The sequence below is a fragment of the Bufo gargarizans genome, chromosome 3 (genome assembly GCF_014858855.1).
Source record: "Bufo gargarizans isolate SCDJY-AF-19 chromosome 3, ASM1485885v1, whole genome shotgun sequence".
NCBI lineage: Eukaryota > Metazoa > Chordata > Amphibia > Anura > Bufonidae > Bufo > Bufo gargarizans.
The window spans coordinates 455,167,244-455,190,190 of record NC_058082.1 but is presented as its reverse complement, the minus strand read 5'-3'; positions in this window follow the sequence as shown (position 1 = coordinate 455,190,190).

Genomic DNA, 22,947 nt, shown 5'->3' with positions numbered 1-22,947 from the left:
CCTTCACTCATGATTACAGAACTTGTCACCAAGAACATGCAGGGCTCAGCAGTCATGTGTTATGAAATGGATGCGAATCCACTGTGTCTCTTGAACAGGTTTGGCTTGGGACTATTCCTAAGGGTATTGTCCTATTAGCCTCCCAGATCTTCAACCTATACAGGGATCTGGACTCTACTGCAGGGGAACCACAATACTGCTTTCTCTTGGAGTAGACTGTTCAGTAGATTGCTGATCCATGGGAGTCAAGAATCACCAAGGGATCATGGACAAGCCAAGGTCAGGACAGGCAGTGTGTGTGCGATCCAAAGTCAGTCCAAAGATCAGGGTAGGCAGCTCAAGGTCAGCACAGAGATCCAGCAGAGGTTAAGTCAGACAGTGAAGTGTCAAATCCAGTCAGGCAAAGCTCGATGCACAGGCAGACGGATAAGATAATGGCTCACCATTAGGAGCCGGAGAGAGTGCACACACATGCGTCCTACTGGCAGTGAGAGACAGAGCTAGCAGAAAGCAGGTTAAAGGGGTTTTGCTGCAGCAAATAGCATTTATTATGTAGAGAAAGTTAATACAAGCCACTTACTAATGTATTGTTAATGTCCATATTGCTTCCTTTGCTGGCTGTATAAATTTTTATTCACATTATACACTGCTCGTTTCCATGGTTACAACCACCCTGTAATCCATCAGCGGTGGCTGTGCTTGCAGAGATATATAATTTTTCGTCTTCTACAGTAGCGCATGTGAAGTCTGCTATGTCAGTGGAGGTGGCTAATGGATGGGAGTGATCACAAGACCCTAGAACAGCTGTCATTTTGGGACCACAGCATTGGGCTGGAGGTCAGAAATGATGCACATTAATAAGAACTAAGCATATTAAACCATCTGACATCAGTCTCACCTGTCTTTACATTCTGTCCCAGCACATGTGCAGCAGGAATCATACAGTGGCCAGCATCAGAAAACTCAATTAAACTGCCATTCTCAACATACAAATGGACAAAACAAGGTAAATAGATAACAGAAATCCTAGAAGCTTGAATGCTAGAGACTGTCTCCTTGTGAAAATGAACTCATTAGATATCTTCCTGCCTCATAGGGTCAGAGGAACGGGGCCTTAGTGCCTATTGAACACTTACTCAAAAGTTTTGGAAATGTTTACTCCAGGTGAATCCTCTAATAGTTCCTCAATTCTAAGGTTGTTCTATCTTTGATGGTTCTCATTTTCTCCCAAATGGAATTGCACTGAAAGAATAATATGTACTTCACATGGTGGTCATCCAAGCATTTTTGTGATGTCTTAAAAGGATTTTAGGTTGACCATTCTGTTATCAATGTGTGTCACGTCTTCTTTGATGCCTTCTAAGTTTGTGAGATACCTCTAGGCAATGCATTAGGTGCCTCTAGGTCTTGGCATGTGGGATTAGCATATAAGTGTTGTTTCTAGCTCCAGTCACAGCTTGCAGCCTCCAGATCCTCTGATAAAACTACCTACCAGAAAGTACCAATTAAATGGGTATAATGTAGGCAGTGAAGGAAAGTGGACTTTATAGGGGGTAGTGGAAGCCTGGTCTGGTGGGAGTGATCCATACTGGAGATACCTCTGTACGCTGAGTAACATGCTTTCTGCAGTTGTCTTGGAGATCTTTCTCCTCATGAGAGTTAATGGGTGGTAAGGATCAGGGGGTGCAGTGAGCTGTCCGAAGACTGCAATTTGTTTAGCAGTTCATCAGGAATGCATGTAATTTCCTCATAAGCAAGGCCTAACAACTCCACCCCAGCCATAACCTATTCATTTTACCTTTAAACTAACTATATAGGGTATTGTGTTCTTGCATGGTGGTTGGTAGATTTATTGTTACCATTGTGGTGTACATATAAATTGCTTTACTATTACAAAATAATTTTGTGAGGGAATGGGAAAAATATTTTCCCTTCTTAATTTGGCTTATTCTGTGATTGCTTTGTTGATTATATAATGCTTTGAATACATATGGGTCATTTATCAAACTGGTGTAAAGTAGAACTGGCTTAGTTGCCCATAGCAACCAACCAGATTCCACCTTTCATTTTTAACATTTGCCATTCCCTCCCCTCATCAGTACAACACTTTCCCCTAGTCCTGGACAAACCCAGGTGCAGCTGCTGGTCTTATTACTGTGGGGATAGAAAGAGGCCTGAAAGGCTCATAGATGGTCAGAGCCTGGAAGCTGAAACACGTGATTGCTGTGCAAAGTTTGATGTTGTGCTTACAATGAGAGATAGGCGAGGAAACCTTATGTATAGTTAGAACCCAGATTTTTTTTCATTACTGTTATGTTTATGTTGCCATGGATTCAACCAAGTGAATGTTGAAATTGGATGCCACTGTATTGTTGGGAACATAATATAATACCATATTCATATCTTAATTGAAAACATGTCATCTATTTAAAATGTGTTCTGCCTTCTAGTTAACTCACTAAGGAATGCTCTGTCTTAGCTGAGCTTTAATGAGACCTGCTTTGAATTACCAAAACGCTTATGTCCTCAAGTCCCAGACCACATGAAAGCACTTCTGGTGTTTAACATTAGGAGAGCTTTGTTTATAGTGGGAAATCTGACACTAGATTATAACAGAGGGAAAGGAATGGAAAATTGGCCCTATGTTTATATAGTATATTAACGCACATTTTAAAACATTATAATCACAATGCATTCATAATACAAAGCTGTTTCACCCTAAAATTAAAGAGGTTTTTAACAACTAAGGATAAGAATAAGTAATCAATATGTAAATCGGTGGAAGTCTGACTTCTGGCACCAACACCGATCAGATGCTTGAAGATGCCGCTTTGTTTCATGAGCAATGCCGCCCTTTCCTAGGTCAATGATGTCATGTTTAGTGGTCACATGTGCAGCTCAGTCCCATTCAAATGAAAGGACCCGAGCTGCAATACCAAGCACAGCCACTATACAATGTCCGGCACTGTGCTTGGTATGCAGTGAGGAGTCCGCAGCACTCATGGAAGCGCTACTGCCTCTTCAAACTGCTGATCGGCGGGGATACCTGGTGTCAGATATTGATGACCTATCCTGAAGATAGGTCTTCAATATTATACTTCTGAGAAAAAAAACTTTAGAGATCAGACAATTGATTAATTCTCAAATAGTCATGTATTACTATACGCATTTTTTTGTGAATGCCATATAACGGCTGTTAAAGGAGACAACCCTTGGCATCTCAGGGGTATACTCTGCACTCCATTACTCTCTTCTTCTCCACTTGTTTTCATGTACACTCAATATCCCACATTTATCAATGGGTTTCCTCTAATTTTTAGCCTTTTTAACCCTTTAAGGAAGTGGTCTATTACGGCCTAACTGGGAGCCATAACCTTTTTTTAAATCTTTTTGTCAATGTAGAACCTTTTGGTGCGTATGGAAAAACATTTAATATATTTTTATGGGAGAAATGAAAACAAACTTTTTGGTGTCATTATAGTGTGAAAACTATAATATTTATTTTATTTTTCCATTGATGGAGCTATGTGAAGCCTTTGCAGAATATTGGCATTTCCATCAGTGCCATTATTTTATCTCTTTTTATTCAATTTCTTGGATAGTGTGTACAAAAAACAGCAATTTTGGCTTTTCATTATGGCGTACTCTGTGCAGATTAAATATGAAATGTATTGTTCAGGTCCTTTATGTAGCAATGTTAATCATACGTTTTATTTTTTCCATTTTGTGATTTTATTTTTTAATGCTTGATCATTGTATTTTTCATGGCTTTTACATTTTGTGGTGTATACTATTTCTGAAAATCTTTATTCAATTTTGATACTATCATTCTTTGTTATATTTCATTTATTGAAAAATCATTTTGGTTAAAATAGTCACATATTAGACTATAATTGTGCTTAAAATAGTCAATTTTTATCAACTTTAGACTAAAGTGTATGGGTAACTTTAGCTTACAACACCAGGAGAAGCACACGTGCAAATCACTAATGTCACAGACATAATGCATGTCGGCAGTAAAAGCATTTATAAGATCTAGCCAGATATTCTAGGAGTTCAGTAAACATGCAGCATAAAAGAAATAGTGACATTTCCTTTTGATAAGGTATTTACTTTCCTTTTTAGACCCTGATGCATAGTAGACCAGATGGTGCTGTATAAGCAATGGGAAATAGCAGTAAGCGAATTACTATTCAACATCTGTCTCTGCTGTTAACCTACTTAAAAACATTATTCCTTCTGGGTGCTCTGTGTGACATTTTGCTGATGTATGACCCATAACATCTGCAAGGTACTCTTTAGCAAACTGCAGAACATCATATAGGAATTCAGACTAATATTTTGTAATAACCTTTCTTATTCTTTATTCCTTCATTCCTTTCTTTACAAGCTTGAATCACTAGACCAGGGATGCTCAACCTGCGGCCCTCCAGCTGTTGTAAAACTACAACTCCCACCATGCCCTGTGTGGCTGCTGTACTGTATGAATTTTGACTTTTTTAACCTTGGCTCGTGAACTGACTATGTTCTTTCCTCTCTTCATTGTGCCTTTCCCCAGTGTTTCTTGACCCACCTGGAAAACAACCGTTTTCCTGAATGGACACTACTCTAAGCAGTAGCAACTTGGTGATTCCCATGCCTCAAAGTCCAGAACCCTGTACAGGGGTGAAAGGGGGAATACCAGAGGACCGCTTAGATAATGCCCTTAGTAGTAGCCCTTAGTCAAATCAATGGCACAGTGGGTCCACACCCTCTACGTTACAGAATTCTAAGGGCAGTGCTGAAAGGGAAAGATAGTAATCTGGTAATATATAATGCGGTGACTCCATGATTTACTAAATATTTCTGGGTACATTTTGTTTTATTTCATTAGAGTCAACTCCTAACAAGCTATACATATGCTGATCTTCCAGCCTATAAACTCCTAAATGTAGTGTATGTCAGACTGGTCGACCAGAGTACCAGTAGATCCTCAAGTGGACTGACACACCAATGGGCGTTAACAATGCTGTACATAAAGTGTAACATACACACCCAAGTCCTGGAGATTGATTGGGCGTAAAGGCTCTTCTGCCATAAAGTATAAGTATTATACATTGCAATTTGTAGGTGGGGGCTCTGTTTTAGCATTTGTATTAGGGCCCAGAGGCCTAAAGTCACACATTTGCAATATAAAATATTGGGGACCCAAAGGTCCAGCAGAAGACAATGTTACATATAAAGTTTAGAAACAGAAGTCATATACAGTATAATCCCTACAGATTATTATACAGATACATGCCATGGTCTAAATGAAGTGTTCCCACTGATAAAGAAATTACATTTTAGTCCTTTGACTAATGTGTATATTAAGAAGCTAATTAGAAAGACTGCACAATCTGTGCATCAGTTCTCTGGTAAACAACAGACGTTCCAATAACCTTCACAGTTACATTCATATGGCACTTAGATCTCATGATCTCTTGGATTTACAGTTGTTTATGAGAATCAGTGACATTTCTTTTATTGTAACCCAATTTAGCCTTTAGACAATTAAAGAAAACATGAACATGCTGGCAGCCCACTGCATACGCAATTAATGTAGTAGCATTATGCACCTTGTATTCCAAAGGTTGTGTGTGGAGAGTAGGGGTTAACTTGCCTGCCTAGCCCCTCAGTAACAGTAGTTAGGTGGTGGCTCCAAGGTGGAAACGTGGATAATGTAGCAGAAGAGTTTACCTGCCGTGGAGGGGAAGGCCCTTATTGGTTGTGAGAATATTGCTTAAAGGGAATGTACAGTCGTGGCTAAAAGTTTTGAGAATGACACAAATATTAGTTTTCACAAAGTCTGCTGCTAAACTGCTTTTAGATATTTGTTTCAGTTGTTTCTGTGATGTAGTGAAATATAATTACACACACTTCATACGTTTCAAAAGCTTTTATCGACAATTACATGACATTTATGCAAAGAGTCAGTATTTTCAGTGTTGGCCCTTCTATTTCAGGACCTCTGCAATTCGATTGGGCATGCTCTCAATCAACTTCTGGGCCAATTCCTGACTGATAGCAACCCATTCTTTCATAATCACTTCTTGGAGTTTGTCAGAATTAGTGGGTTTTTGTTTGTCCACCCGCCTCTTGAGGATTGACCACAAGTTCTCAATGGGATTAAGATCTGGGGAGTTTCCAGGCCATGGACCCAAAATGTCAACGTTTCGGTCCCCGAGCCACTTAGTTATCACTTTTGACTTATGGCACAGTGCTCCATCGTGCTGGAAAATGCATTGTTCTTCACCAAACTGTTGTTGGATTGTTGGAAGAAGTTGCTGTTGGAGGGTGTTTTGGTACCATTCTTTATTCATGGCTGTGTTTTGGGGCAAAATTGTGAGTGAGCCCACTCCCTTGGATGAGAAGCAACCCCACACATGAATGGTCTCAGGATGCGTTACTGGTGGCATGACACAGGACTGATGGTAGCGCTCACCTTTTCTTCTCCGGACAAGCCTTTTTCCTGATGCCCCAAACAATCGTAAAGAGGCTTCATCGGAGAATATGACTTTGCCCCAGTCCTCAGCAGTCCATTCACCATATTTTCTGCAGAAGATCAATCTGTCCCTGATGTTTTTTTGGAGAGAAGTGGCTTCTTTTCTGCCCTTCTTGACACCAGGCCGTCTTCCAAAAGTCTTGACCTCACTGTGCGTGCAGATGCGCTCACACCTGCCTGCTGCCATTCCTGAGCAAGCTCTGCACTGGTGGCACTCCGATCCCGCAGCTGAATCCTCTTTAGGAGACGATCCTGGCGCTTGCTGGACTTTCTTGGACGCCCTGAAGCCTTCTTAACAAGAATTGAACCTCTTTACTTTAAGTTTTTGATGATCCTATAAATTGTTGATTGAGGTGCAATCTTAGTAGCCACAATATCATTGCCTGTGAAAACATTTTTATGCAACGCAATGATGGCTTCACGCGTTTCTTTGCAGGTCGCCATGGTTAATGGAAGAACAATGATTTCAAGCATCACCCTCCTTTTAACAGGTCAAGTCTGCCATTTTAACCCAATCAGCCTGACATAATGATCTCCAGCCTTGTGCTCATCAACATTCTCACCTGAGTTAACAAGACGATTACTGAAATGATCTCAGCAGGTCCTTTAATGACAGCAATGAAATGCAGTAGAAAGGAATTTTTGGGATTAAGTTAATTTTCATGGCAAAGAAGGACTATGCAATTCATCTGATCACTCTTCATAACATTCTGGAGTATATGCAAATTGCTATTATAAAAACTTAAGCAGCAACTTTTCCAATTTCCAATATTTATGTAATTCTCAAAACTTTTGGCCACGACTGTAAAATCAGAAAATGACCTGCTGTTTGAATCACTTTTTATGTTTAACATATTTTTACATTATTTTTGATGATGTTATTTTACCATTTTTATGTCACTTTTAAACTAATACCAAAAATCCTGCAGTTTTCTCACTGGCCACTACATCTAATAAATGGCGCCATTTCTTGGCTTGTACAGATCACTTTACTGCAGTTAACTCATGCTAATCCTGTCTGTAATGATATCACCTCTGTGTATAGATAATATAGGATCCTCCATTCACAACAGGTGATTGTCAAAACTTATCTGCTCTTTCCTTGTACAATGACCTCTGCACTGGTCACAGGGCATGTCTAGAAAACTCTCCCAAAAAAGTCACTGAGGTCCCCTCCTGACCACTGTGTCTATGGACCATGGGGTTGCCGTAAAGCAATTTTTTTAATAGTTTGTAAATGCTGTTAAGAACAGCTCAGACAACCTGACCTCTCCCATAATCATGTTCAGGAAATAAAATAATAAAATCTACAATCAGAAAATAATCTGGAAGCTAGAGTACAAGTTAGCAAAGTGCAGAAAAAGAAAGATAAGAATAAGAAACCATCTAAAGAGACACCTTTTTGGCGGATTATCTGTGCAGCCATGAGAACTGTAACAGCTGAGGATACTGCACTTCTGTGTAACTTCAGCCAGTCCATTACATATAAGGCTACTTTCACACTAGAGTTTTCAGGTCCGCTATTAAGATCAGTAATATGATCTCAATACCGGAAGAAAATGCTTCAGTTTTGTCCCCATTCATTGTCAATGAGGACAAAACTGAACTGAAGGAAACGGAATGCTCCAAAATGCATTCCGTTCTGTTTGGTGCGCTCCCATCGCAGACAGAATAACGCTACATAGTTTTTCTGTCCGTGATGTGGTGCGGAGCAAGACATATCCGTCCTGACACACAATGTAAGTGAATGGGGATAGATCCGTTTTCTCTGGCACAATAGAAAACAGATCCATCCCCGATTGACTTTCTTAAATGGTGTTCATGACGGATCCATCATGGCTATATAAGACATAATACAACTGGATCCGTTCCCTGTCATTGTACGCGGCATCTGAGTGTAAAAACAGTGTGAAATTAACATATATTTTTTTTCTTATCAAACTTACCACCTCCATTTGCTCACGACGGACCTGCCGCCGCCATCTTGCTTGAAGGACGGGAGCGAAATCTCGTGCAGCATGAGATTACGTCATTACGCCGGCCGACATACGTCACCACTCACGGGATTTCGGCTGAGATCTTCAATCAAGATGGCGGCCGGCGGCCGGTTGCGAGCAAATAAAGGAGGTACGCAAGTATGATTTACACTATTTCAGGTTAACTGTATAGCAAGTCTCCATTGTTAATAGCAGTTTGGAACTTTATATACCACAAGCCATTAATAATGCACCGTGTGGTCATACCCTTATTCCAAGAACTATAAACTTTTTTTCCCCCCATTGGTGTTGTAGCCATATAAGGCCTTTTTAATGGGACCATTTAATTCACATACTGTATATACATTTTTTGAGAGGGAATTAAAAAAATTGAAAATCTGCTTACATTTTTTTTAATTGTGTACATCTTATTTCCCCCTTCCTTATGTATGCTATGTCTCTGTATATGTTTTTCCCTATATGTGTGCTGTACTCATTGGTAGTAGTGGAGCGCAGCACAACCTTATCCGATGGGAGCTGTGAATCTTGCTAAGTGTTGCTCACTACTCCTACCCTAAAGAGGGAAAGCTGGCCAATCAAGAAAGAGGAGGCAACTGCCACGGGTATAGCATGCTGCTGTGAGGAGAAACAGATGGATGTCTGAGAAGACCGGTGAATTCTGGCATCAAAACAGCTGATCCTAGTGAGTGAGGAGCTGAGGAGCAGGACTGAGAGGAAGACGATAAGGTCTAGCCATACGAATTGTCAGGATTCCTGGAGCCATAACTTTTTCATTTTTCCGTTCTCATAGTCATATGGGGTTTGGTTTTTGGGGAACAGGTTGCACTTTCTAATATAACTATTTAGTAATGCATTCCATGTAATAGGAATCTGGAAAAAAAATAAAATGGGATGGAATTGGAAAAAATGCAATGGAACCTGAATATGCAATCATCAGATTGCTTCTCCTATACACTAATACATTAGTGTATAGGAAATTCAGTATATTACAATGTACTTCTGCCACCTGCATGCCTACATTGGAACATACCTGTGATAGGAGTGGTAGCCTCATACAGGCTCCAGCCTATCACCACCAATGAAAGTCTTCCCCCGATTTCAACGCAGGGGAAGCCATTTGGGCTCTGAAAATGCAATGCTCCTGGGGAAAGCTGTTTCAGAACTGATAACAGTGTCTGAGGAGTCTGTGATCGGCACCCAGTTACTATGGCTCCTGCTCCTCTCCAGAGTGGGTGTCATCTTTCAAAAGATGACATTCGCCGTAGATGCATGGCAAGTCAATAAAGGGTTAATAGACTAAAGGCTTCAAGATATTTTATTTATTTATCTATTTCCATGCTAACATTTTCACCTTTTTATGACATGCACCATAATATATCATGTGTATTTCATGTTTTACTACTTTTGACACTTGTCTTCATCCACATCATCACTGACCTGTTAAGAAGACGTAAAACTTAACCTTTATTGGTACATTGAAATATCTGGAATCACTATAGTACATTCACTTATATTTGTATTTGCTGCATTTGTAGTTGTAAACTACAACTGGACTCTTTTGTGGTGTCCTGCAGCAAGTGGCAATGGTTTGTTGAGCTGGCTAGTTCACGTCTATCGCATCCCTACATCACATAGGAGAGCGTCCCCTGCAGGAAAGTAGAGCAGGGGCTCCAAGAGCTGTGCATTTGTAACACCCCAGAGTTGTGTTACTAAACTATTTTTCCCCGCTACAATCTGTTAAAAGCATTTACTTTGTCATCTGATGTAATTTTACATTATATCCTCACAAATGTGCATAAAACCTTGTTAAATCTAATTATTGCTGCAATTTCCATGTTCACCAGCAGGTGGCAGCAATGTGTTAGCAAGGACTTAGGTTCAGTTTAGTACATCTAAGCTGGAATAGTTTATTCCAGCTTAGATTCCCCTCTGTGAGCAGAGTGGGCTGTGCCCACATCCTGCCTCATGGGTGAAGAAGGAAGTTAGAGGCAGTGTGCCAGCTTCCCCTGTTGGGAAAGGCTGTGTGTGTTAGGAGCTCCTAGATATAGGGAACCAAGCCAGGATCTTGTCTCAGCTGAGACATTGATCATCAGCCCCTGCATGAGCCCTGCAGCCTCGGCTGAATGAAGCAAGCAGACAATCTCCAATTACAGGAAGAAAGCATACCCTGCAACGATAACTGTGAGTAAAGTCCAGAGACCCAGGAGAAGCCATATTCCTCCTCAGCTAGTCAGTCCCCATACAGCAGAAGATAGAGAGTGCAGAAGCCAAATTCCTGCCACAGTATAGAGCTACTAAGCAGACGTCCTTTCCTGCAAGCTTCAGGTTGATAGAGCAGAAGATAAATTCCTGCCAACCATTGCCAATACCTGCTGGGACCAATGACTAAAGCTGTATCTTGCATGGATGAAAGTTACAATCAGTAAAGACATGTTTGAACTTTACCAAAGTTCTGGATCTCAATTTCTGCTGCAAAATCCCTCTATTATTCCTACTAGCACTACACTTAATTTATTGCAAGTGAGCCAAGATCCAGGAGACCAGCCGTACCCAGTTAGTAGACACCGTTGACACCATTATCACCACCAAACAGAGACATTACACCACTCTGGCATTCCTAAACTGGGACGTGCGTTATAACACCTTTAAAGGGACCTGTGACAGTACCCTGCACACGCTGCAATTGGCGTCACAAACAAAACTATAGACTATTATACCCATATCCTGACCCACTGCAATATTTGGCGTCAGTGTAACCGTACCACGGTCCTGCTCATTGCACATTCCCAGCCACGGGTATGCCAAACACTGGATCTAAACTGGTTCCTGACTGGAACATGGGGCAGCGTTCACCATGGCTTCGGGGACCAGAAAATGGCTGCATGCAAGAGAGTGATGGCCATAGTGCTGCTGAGGAGCCTACAGAATGAAATGGTTGCAGAGGTGACTGGCTACACCGACACAGCCTCACTTGAATGGCACCTGAGCAGCAGTATATCAGCATGGCCACTATACAGTCGACGGAGCCTTCTGCTTCTATCCACTGTTATGTTTCCGGTGCTGGTGGTGGTGTGTCTAGTAAAGTTGTGTTTTGTGCTGTAAATAAATTCCCTGTAGCTTTATGCTTTCCTGTTTACTAGCACTGCGTTGCATCTGAGTCTGGGTTAGGTTATCCCCTGGCCTGGTCAATTTCTGTTGAGTGTCATTTATCCACTCTCAACCTATGGGCCATTACCATCTCCCATCTACTCCATTGCTGGACTTTCTGTTAAAGCTATCTGTAATTATATTTCAGTAAATTGTTGTCTGCCTGTGTTGACACATGCTTCATATATGTTTCTTGAAACCTACTGTAAGTCTTGCGAGTATTTAAGTACCGAGAGATACAGTTAGTACTTGGGAGAGGCGACTGCTATAGGTGAAGTCCAGATCTGTGGTTTTGTGAACAACTGCCTTAACAACTGTGCCATTCAAAACAACCTAGTGGGCCTGGCACACTTGTGGCACACAAACATTTTACAAAAACACCACAGTGCAGGACAACATACCTCACCAGCAGCAGCAAGTACCACAGTGCAGGACAACATACCTCACCAGCAGCAGCAAGTACCACAGTGCAGGACAACATACCTCACCAGCAGCAGCAAGTACCACAGTGCAGGACAACATACCTCACCAGCAGCAGCAAGTACCACAGTGCAGCACAACATACCTCACCAGCAGCAGCAAGTACCACAGTGCAGCACAACATACCTCACCAGCAGCAGCAAGTACCACAGTGCAGCACAACATACCTCCCAAGCAGTGCAAAATACCACAGTGCAGGACAACATACCTCCCCAGCAGTGCAAAATACCACAGTGCAGCACAATATACCTCACCAGCAGCAGCAAGTACTACAGTGCAGCACAACATACCTCCCCAGCAGTGCCAAATGCCACAGTGCAGCACAACATACCTCACCAGCAGTGCCAAATACCAAGGTGCAGCACAACATACCTCCCCAGCAGTGCAAAATACCACAGTGCAGCACAACATACCTCCCCAGCAGTGCAAGATACCACAGTGCAGCACAACATACCTCACCAGCAGCAGTAAGTACCACAGTGCAGCACAACATACCTCCCCAGCAGTGCAAAATACCACAGTGCAGTACAACATACCTCCCCAGCAGTGCAAGATACCACAGTGCAGCACAACATACCTCCCCAGCAGCAGCAAGTACTACAGTGCAGCACAACATACCTCACCAGCAGCAGCAAGTACCACAGTGCAGAACAACATACCTCACCAGCAGCAGCAAGTACCACAGTGCAGCACAACATACCTCACCAGCAGCAGCAAGTACCACAGTGCAGCACAACATACCTCCCCAGCAGTGCAAGATACCACAGTGCAGCACAACATACCTCCCCAGCAGCAGCAAGTACTACAGTGCAGCACAACATACCTCATCAGCAGCAGCAAGTACCACAGTGCAGAACAACATACCTCACCAGCAGCAGCAAGTACCACAGTGCAGGACAACATACCTCACCAGCAGCAGCAAGTACCACAGTGCAGGACAACATACCTCACCAGCAGCAGCAAGTACCACAGTGCAGGACAACATACCTCACCAGCAGCAGCAAGTACCACAGTGCAGCACAACATACCTCACCAGCAGCAGCAAGTACCACAGTGCAGCACAACATACCTCCCCAGCAGCAGCAAGTACCACAGTGCAGCACAACATACCTCCCAAGCAGTGCAAAATACCACAGTGCAGGACAACATACCTCCCCAGCAGTGCAAAATACCACAGTGCAGCACAATATACCTCACCAGCAGCAGCAAGTACTACAGTGCAGCACAACATACCTCCCCAGCAGTGCCAAATGCCACAGTGCAGCACAACATACCTCACCAGCAGTGCCAAATACCAAGGTGCAGCACAACATACCTCCCCAGCAGTGCAAAATACCACAGTGCAGCACAACATACCTCCCCAGCAGTGCAAGATACCACAGTGCAGCACAACATACCTCACCAGCAGCAGAAAGTACCACAGTGCAGCACAACATACCTCCCCAGCAGTGCAAAATACCACAGTGCAGTACAACATACCTCCCCAGCAGTGCAAGATACCACAGTGCAGCACAACATACCTCCCCAGCAGCAGCAAGTACTACAGTGCAGCACAACATACCTCACCAGCAGCAGCAAGTACCACAGTGCAGCACAACATACCTCACCAGCAGCAGCAAGTACCACAGTGCAGGACAACATACCTCACCAGCAGCAGCAAGTACCACAGTGCAGAACAACATACCTCACCAGCAGCAGCAAGTACCACAGTGCAGCACAACATACCTCACCAGCAGCAGCAAGTACCACAGTGCAGCACAACATACCTCACCAGCAGTGCAAAATACCACAGTGCAGGACAATATACCTCACCAGCAGCAGCAAGTACCACAGTGCAGGACAACATACCTCACCAGCAGCAGCAAGTACCACAGTGCAGCACAACATACCTCCCAAGCAGTGCAAAATACCACAGTGCAGGACAACATACCTCCCCAACAGTGCAAAATACCACAGTGCAGCACAATATACCTCACCAGCAGCAGCAAGTACCACAGTGCAGCACAACATACCTCACCAGCAGCAGCAAGTACCACAGTGCAGCACAACATACCTCACCAGCAGCAGCAAGTACCACAGTGCAGCACAACATACCTCCCAAGCAGTGCAAAATACCACAGTGCAGGACAACATACCTCCCCAGCAGTGCAAAATACCACAGTGCAGCACAATATACCTCACCAGCAGCAGCAAGTACTACAGTGCAGCACAACATACCTCCCCAGCAGTGCCAAATGCCACAGTGCAGCACAACATACCTCACCAGCAGTGCCAAATACCAAGGTGCAGCACAACATACCTCCCCAGCAGTGCAAAATACCACAGTGCAGCACAACATACCTCCCCAGCAGTGCAAGATACCACAGTGCAGCACAACATACCTCACCAGCAGCAGCAAGTACTACAGTGCAGCACAACATACCTCCCCAGCAGTGCAAAATACCACAGTGCAGCACAACATACCTCCCCAGCAGTGCAAGATACCACAGTGCAGCACAACATACCTCACCAGCAGCAGCAAGTACTACAGTGCAGCACAACATACCTCCCAAGCAGTGCAAAATACCACAGTGCAGGACAACATACCTCCCAAGCAGTGCAAAATACCACAGTGCAGGACAACATACCTCACCAGCAGTGCCAAATACCAAGGTGCAGCACAACATACCTTGCCAGCAGCACCAAACAGACACCGCAGTGCAGTACAAAATACCTCCATCCCACCGCAGTATCAAACAAATACCATAGTATATAGTTAGTGGTGGTCAGGGTAATGCTCTGTTCACATCTCTGCCAGATGCTCTGTCACCGATTCAGTCACAATGACTTGCATTATCTGTATGTGCTGTAAGGGGTACTAATATCTAAAATGAGCATGACATGAGGATAAAATGCAACACATATGTATGTACATTAGCTGTTTTGGGCATTTACCCTGACTCTTTTGCGCAGTGGAATATGTATAAGTATTTTAGATATAAAACTGGCCCATTCCAACGAATTCAGATTATAAAAAATGTTTGAGCTATTCCTAGAAGATTCTTGTCTGTGTTCCAAAAATGTAAGGAAGGAAAAAACAAATCTCTAGCACCACCACCTGGAGAAAGAAGGTAAATGCATTAACTCATAACTACAAACTACGGTACCTTTATTTCTCGTGATGTAACTAAATTTAATAAATATTTCCCATTGTCCAAGGGTTTCCAAATGTAGGGCCTGTTCATTTCACATTAATAAGCTCAGAGGGCCTCAGTTCCTCTGTGGTGCAGAAATAATGTCAGTGGTTAGACCTCAGTAACCACAGTTGATCTGCCAAATGTAAGTATGGACAGATAGAAGGGTGTATGATAGCAGAATCATTCTACCCAGGGTTCATAGTTCCTATAACTATTATAGCTAGTGTAGCAAGTACTTAAAATGAGTTTCCAAGGGACATATTTTTTAAAGGGGGTCTAAAAGATGTTCAGTTGGTCCTCATTGCTCTGCATTTTCTGTCCTGGCTCAAACAGCCGGAAATTCTAGGAAGACCCATTGGAGCCAATCACTGCTAAGGCAAATGGCTGACTGAGAGGGCCTTTCTTACCGTTTCCATCTGTGTCATGCTGGGGCAGTAAGCACACAGCAGTGGCAGGGTATTGGTGGAGGTGAGTAATGAATCTCTGATATTTTTATTTTTAAAAAATGTTCCCAAAACCCTTTAATACAGCATTACACAGTGCTGATTGAAATAATGAACTGTTATGCAGAGATAACTTAGGTTCTCTAAGGGGAAAGAGACTCCTTGTAGCAGCTCTGAGCTCTGGCCAATAGAGGTGGGTCATGAGTAGTGATGGCCAAACATCGTCCGGGACGATTCACAAACGCGATCGTGCGAACGCGATCAAATGTTCGCGAACCGCAAGTTCGCGGCGGGCCCCATTTACTTTAATGGCAGGCGAACCTGAAAAACCTTCAGGTCATATTTGCAGCCACCAAATACTTACTAGAAGTTCGCAAATCATCCCACAACATGGACAATGACATACCAGAGGGGGATCAGTTGCAAAAATTCCCACAAAAAATATGTATTTTAATCAGGGGCCATTTTTATGTGTCTTAAATGGAATCCCAAAAAAATCTGCCCTGCTGGAGCCTAGACATTTTTTATTTTAGACCATGGGGGTACAGGCTCCAAACATTAGGCATTCGCCGGACATAAAACATCAAGTGATTAAGTGGCTGGAGGTATATTAGACGGTCATTGGATATCAATTTTACTGCAGGCCAGTGGACTACAGGCCCCAAAAATTATTCATTCACCGTACAAAAAAGAACTATTGATAATGTGGCTGGAGGAATATTAGGCGGTCACCGTATAACAATTTTACTGTTGGCCAGTTAGATTACAGGCCCAAAAATTATTCATTCACCGGACAGAAAACCTTAAATGATTATGTGGGTGGAGGTATATTAGATGGTCATTGGATATCAATTTTACTGCGGGGCAATTCACCGTACAGAAAAGAACAATTATTAATGTGTTAATTAATATTATTATTAACTAGACCCAGGTGAAGGTCTTTTTATTTTCTATATACAAATAAGAACCAAACATATCTTCATTACGATTAATAACCGAGTGATTTGGCGCCTAGTACGTGTTTCTTCTTTCTTTTTAACGGGTGCGAAGGGCTCCTCTTTTTTTTCTTTCTCTCCGCACCGCTTTTATCTCTCCAAAGGTGGGCAAGGGTAATCCTTGACCCACCGAAACACTTGAGCTGCCTATCCTGATCCATAGCTGTGGACGAGCATAACTCCTATACACACACATATATATATATATATATATATATATATATTGTTCTCTACAGAACTCACCTCCATCCCTTGGCGCCTCTGATAACCTCTACTTCAGGTACCTTTCTCGTAATTTCTGGTCCACTCTTAGGACCGGAGAGTTCAAATTGTACCGTAATCCTCTTTTTTTGTATTTCTATATTCACTAGTCTGTAGGCGATCTTCTCCAGCCTCCATATACACATCTAGGAACTCAAGAGAATTGCCCCCAAAGTTGAGGGTGAATCTCATGTTTATGCTGTTACCATCATTCAAATAAGACACGAAGTCCCTTGTAAATATGGGTTAGCTACTATGAAAACATACCTGTCCTCAAACATGGTTAGGAACAGGTTGGTATAAGTACATGATACAGGCGTACCCATTGCTGTTCCTAGTCTCTGCCTGAAACATTGCTCTCCAAACATGAAGACTTTACTTGAAAGAATAAAGGTAAGTGCTTCCTCAATAAATTGACAATACATAGTGATTTTCTCTGTTCTAACACTTCTCTGACAGCTTGAACACCTGCATTATGTGGTATACGAGTGTATAGGCTCTCAACATCGAGCGACACCAATGTGAACCCTTCCCGCCACTCAAAGTTATTGATGGCTCGGAGGAAATCTTATTGTGGCTTACACTTATGATAATAGAGAAGAGAAGCGCCTGGGTTGCCTAGGTACCCGGACGCAATGACGTGTATATATTGTGTGTGGTAGCACAATGAGGTCAGTATATATTGTGTGTGGTAGCACAATGAGGTCAGTGGCTAGACGAAGCGCAAACTAGCGCGAAACGGCCGTCGCCGCGAACCTTTTTCTGTGTTTAATAGCACCGTATGCTCCTGCCCGAAGATTTTAATGAATGAATAAAGAACCATCCCACACTATGTTTGGTTTTGCTGATCTTGCACAGATTGCCTCTCTCCAGGATACACACCAAGAGCCGGACACCATGCCATTGCAAAACACCTCTAGATTATTTAAAGCTAGTGTTGATCACAAATATTCGAATTGCGAATTTTTATCAGGAATATCGGCACTTCGAGAATTCGCAAATATTTAGAATATAGTGATATACACTGCCTGTCCAAAAAAAGTCACCACCAAAAAAAGAGGTCACACACTCTAATATTTTGTTGGACTGCCTTTAGCTTTAATTACAGCACGCATTCGCTGTGGCATTGTTTCAATAAGCTTCTGCAATGTCACAAGATTTATTTCCATCCAGTGTTGTGTACATTTTTCACCAAGATCTGGCATTGATGATGGTAGAATCTGACTGCTGTGCAAAGCCTTCTTCAGCACATCCCAAAGATTCTCAATGGGGTTAAGGTCTGGACTCTGTGGTGACCAATCCATTTGTGAAAATGATGTCTCATGCTCCCTGAACCACTCTTTCACAATTTGAGCCCGATGAATCCTGGCAGCATTGTCATCTTGGAATATGCCCGTGTCATCAAGGAAGAAAAAATCCATTGATGGAATACCCTGGTCATTCAGTATGTTCGGGTAGTCAGCTGACCTCATTCTTGGAGCACATACTGTTGCTGAACCTAGACCTGACAAACTGCAGAAACCCTAGATCATAGCACTGCCCCCACAGGCTTGTACAGTATGCACTAGGCATGATGGGTGCATCACTTCATCTGCCTCTCTTCTTACCCTGATGCACCCATCACTCTGGAACAGGGTAAATCTTGACTCATCAGGCCACATGACCTTCTTCCATTGCTCCAGAGTCCAATCTTTATGCTCCCTAGCAAATTGAAGCCTTTTTTTCTGGTTTGCCTCACTTATTAGTGGTTTTCTTACGACTACACAACTGTTCAGTCCCAATCCCTTAAGTTCCCTTTGCATTGTGCGTGTGGAAATGCTCTTACTTTCACTATTAAACATAGCCCTAGTTCTACTGTTGTTTTTCTTCAATTTGATTTCACCAAACATTTAAGTGATCACGATCATGATCATTCAGGATTTTTTTCCACGAATATGATGGGCCCCCACTATCCTTCCAGTTTTTAATAATGCGTTGGACAGTTCTTAACCCAATTATAGTAGTTTCTGCAATCTCCTTAGATGTTTTCTCTGCTTGATGCATGCCAATGATTTGACCCTTCTCAAACAGACTAACATCTTTTCCACGACCACGAGATGTGTCTTTCGACATGGTTGTTTAAGAAATGAGAAGCAACTCATTGCACCAGTTGGGCTTAAATAACTTGTTGCCAGCTGAAAGATAATCGCCCATACAGTAATTATCCAATAGGAGGCTCATAACTATTTGCTTAGTTAAATCCAGGTGGCGACTTTTTTTTGGACAGGCAGTGTATATTATAGGTATATCACACCCCTCAATCAGTTTTTTTGTGGGCAACAGGTATATCACACCCGTTGCAATTAGTTTTTCGAATAGCGTTTGCCCCTCTATATAGCTGCTGTATCGCAGGATAACCGCACACAACTGCTGCACAATACAAATGCACTATAATATACTTTCTATGTTAGAAAGTATATTATAAGTATATCACACCCCTCAGTATATCACACCTATCAATAGCACACCTATACTAGTCCTTAAAAGGACTTTTGTGGCCCTATTAGCTAGTGTTTGGTGGCCCTAACAGCCTGTCCCTGCTCCACAAAGCAACCTCTCCCTACAGTGACAAAACACAGAATGTAAAATAAATAAATAATGAAAGTGGGGCACACTCTCAAAGTAAAGGGATCTTTATTAACACAAATGGTAAAAATGCAGAAATGACAGTAAATCTTTAAAAAATGGTAAAAAAAAATGCAGAAAAAAGTTGAAATACACTAGGTATAGACAATAAAATTGATTAAATTTAGATTATAAATGATCATAAAAAAATGGGTAAAAATATATTAAATAATGCAAATACTATAGTCAATATGCGCATGGATCCCAATATAAACTTTCAATGCGAATAATCAGTCACAAGGTATAAGCTCACTGGTTGTTGGGTATAGAGTCCCATATACGGTTAGTATAATGTTATATAATTTTAGAAAGGTCCTTACTTGCCAGTTGTAGCAATGCTTGAAAGCGTATGCAGCCTGTGGGTTTGCGTTGAATAATATTCAGGCAGTTCATACGCACAGCGGCGTCCCGCTGTATTCAATGTTGCAAAAGCGATCGCTTGTCGGTGGTTTGTAGAGGCTTACCCGAGGGTCTTTTGATGTTGGATATTGAGCTCTCGACACAGCGTACCTGTCTCGGTTCCGGTCTCAAGAGCTGCTGTCCAGATTTGAGTTTTTGGCCGCCAGTGAGATTTGTTTGTTGCACGCGGTGTCGATGTCTTTCATCACCAGCGTGGCAGCGATAGTTCACTTCGGCGGCTTTCTTGTTAAATGGCAGTTATCCAGACTTCCTCGGTTTTTGCAGGGTCTCTCTACTCCATAGGGGGATTGATACCAGACGCGTTTCGGGGATTTACAGAAATGACCCCTTCCTCAGTGGTATCAATCCCCCTATGGAGTAGAGAGACCCTGCAAAAACCGAGGAAGTCTGGATAACTGCCATTTAACAAGAAAGCCGCCGAAGGGAACTATCGCTGCCACGCTGGTGATGAAAGACATCGACACCGCGTGCAACAAACAAATCTCACTGGCGGCCAAAAACTCAAATCTGGACAGCAGCTCTTGAGACCGGAACCGAGACAGGTACGCCGTGTCGAGAGCTCAATATCCAACATCAAAAGACCCTCGGGTAAGCCTCTACAAACCACCGACAAGCGATCGCTTTTGCAACATTGAATACAGCGGGACGCCGCTGTGCGTATGAACTGCCTGAATATTATTCAACGCAAACCCACAGGCTGCATACGCTTTCAAGCATTGCTACAACTGGCAAGTAAGGACCTTTCTAAAATTATATAACATTATACTAACCGTATATGGGACTCTATACCCAACAACCAGTGAGCTTATACCTTGTGACTGATTATTCGCATTGAAAGTTTATATTGGGATCCATGCGCATATTGACTATAGTATTTGCATTATTTAATATATTTTTACCCATTTTTTTATGATCATTTATAATCTAAATTTAATCAATTTTATTGTCTATACCTAGTGTATTTCAACTTTTTTCTGCATTTTTTTTTACCATTTTTTAAAGATTTACTGTCATTTCTGCATTTTTACCATTTGTGTTAATAAAGATCCCTTTACTTTGAGAGTGTGCCCCACTTTCATTATTTATTTATGCTATTTATCACTTTCAGACTGGGTGTTGTCTGGTTTTTCCACCTCATTTTAGTGCGACATTCCTTGTTTGATTAACAGAATGTAAAATGGCTGCCAGATCGGGTTCTTTGATAGGGTGGGGGGGGGTGTCCATGTGCTGAAACGTCTCAATTGGCTTTCCTGTCCCACCTGATGGATTTGTCATGGGTCAAAGTTCAGCGCAATGCAAAGGAATATGGCGCCGGCGGATATCGCTATATGTTCGCATCGCAAGGCCATCTCTACCTGAGATACTTAAAGGTGGCTAACATTTTATCAATGAATTCCCTGAGTGAATGGGGTTCTCCTGAATAATGTGGGAGCCAATGTGCCCCAAGGTAGTATGGCAAAGTAAGAGGCATGATGCAGGTGGCTGCAGCTGCGGCTGAAGGCTTATTGCGGTCCAAGTGGGTGCTATCTTCGCTGTCAGACATGGCTTCTGATACCCTGTACCATACTAGAGGAGTCAGTGTAAGCTGAAATGTGCTTTAACCACTTCAGCCCCGCTAGCTGAAACCCCCTTCATGACCAGAGCACTTTTTACACTTCGGCACTACACTCCTTTCACCGTTTATCGCTCGGTCATGCAACTTACCACCCAAATGAATTTTACCTCCTTTTCTTCTCACTAATGGAGCTTTCATTTGGTGGTATTTTATTGCTGCTGACATTTTTACTTTTTTTGTTATTAATCAAAATGTAACGATTTTTTTGCAAAAAAATGAAATTTTTCACTTTCAGCTGTAAAATTTTGCAAAAAAAACAACATCCATATATAAATTTTTCGCCAAATTTATTGTTCTACATGTCTTTGATTAAAAAAAAATGTTTGGGCAAAAAAAATTGGTTTGGGTAAAAGTTATAGCGTTTACAAACTATGGTACAAAAATGTGAATTTCCGCTTTTTGAAACAGCTCTGATTTTCTGAGCACCTGTCATGATTCCTGAGGTTCTACAATGCCCAAACAGTAGAAAAACCCCACAAATGACCCCATTTCGGAAAGTAGACACCCTAAGGTATTCGCTTATGGGCATAGTGAGTTCATAGAACTTTTTATTTTTTGTCACAAGTTAGCGGAAAATGATGATGATTTTTTTTTTTTTTTTTTTCCTTACAAAGTCTCATATTCCACTAACTTGCGACAAAAAATAAAAAATTCTAGGAACTCGCCATGCCCCTCACGGAATACCTTGGGGTGTCTTCTTTCCAAAATGGGGTCACTTGTGGCGTAGTTATACTGCCCTGGCAATTTAGGGGCCCATATGTGTGAGAAGAACTTTGCAATCAAAATCTGTAAAAAATGACCGGTGAAATCCGAAAGGTGCACTTTGGAATATGTGCCCCTTTGCCCACCTTGGCATCAAAAAAGTGTCACACATCTGGTATCGCCGTACTCAGGAGAAGTTGGGGAATGTGTTTTGGGGTGTCATTTTACATATACCCATGCTGGGTGAGAGAAATATCTTGGCAAAAGACAACTTTTCCCATTTTTTTATACAAAGTTGGCATTTGACCAAGATATTTTTCTCACCCAGCATGGGTATATGTAAAATGACACCCCAAAACACATTCCCCAACTTCTCCTTAGTACGGCGATACCAGATGTGTGACACTTTTTTGCAGCCAAGGTGGGCAAAGGGGCACATATTCCAAAGTGCACCTTTCGGATTTCGCAGGCCATTTTTTACACATTTTGATTGCAAAGTTCTTCTCACACATTTGGGCCCCTAA